This window comes from Lipotes vexillifer, unplaced genomic scaffold (assembly GCF_000442215.2).
Source record: "Lipotes vexillifer unplaced genomic scaffold, Lipotes_vexillifer_v1.1 scaffold395, whole genome shotgun sequence".
Lineage (NCBI taxonomy): Eukaryota > Metazoa > Chordata > Mammalia > Artiodactyla > Lipotidae > Lipotes > Lipotes vexillifer.
This window is the reverse complement of record NW_006797390.1, coordinates 8,803,477-8,803,965: the sequence shown is the minus strand read 5'-3', so window position 1 is coordinate 8,803,965 and position 489 is coordinate 8,803,477. Positions and strand designations below refer to the sequence as shown.

The 489-nt window shown below is 67.3% G+C and overlaps 1 protein-coding gene across 2 annotated transcripts in view; it reads right to left on the bottom strand.

Moving 5' to 3' along the window:
* Positions 1-489, bottom strand: part of CACNA1C (calcium voltage-gated channel subunit alpha1 C) — a 435,574-nt gene that overhangs the window by 73,101 nt on the left and 361,984 nt on the right. The gene's annotated exons all lie outside the window — the stretch shown is intronic.

The following is a 489-nucleotide window of genomic DNA, read 5'->3' as shown; positions in this document are numbered from 1 at the left end:
GGGCCGTCACGCAGGGCCGGGGCCCCGCCCCTTCAGCCCCGCGCCGCCGCCCGCCACGCCGTGTGCCCACCCACAGGGCCTGGGGCCTGCGTCTGAGGCCTTTGGGAACCCCCCGCGTTTCGCACACTGCTGTGACATCACCCACCGGCTTTCGTCTGGGGACGTCTTTCCCATCATTAAAAATAACGGGGCTTCCCTGGTGGCGCAGCGGTTGGGAGTCCGCCTGCCGATGCAGGGGACACGGGTTCGTGCCCCGGTCCAGGAAGATCCCACGTGCCGCGGAGCGGCTGGGCCCGTGAGCCGTGGCCGCTGAGCCTGCGCGTCCGGAGCCTGTGCTCCGCAACGGGAGAGGCCCGCGTACCGCAAAAAAAAACAACAACAACAACAACAAAAATCTGCCCAGCTATGCACTGGCGGCGCCCCTGGGCTGATTACTAAGGGCTTCCCTGGTGGCGCAGTGGTTGAGAGTCCGCCTGCCGATGCAGGGGA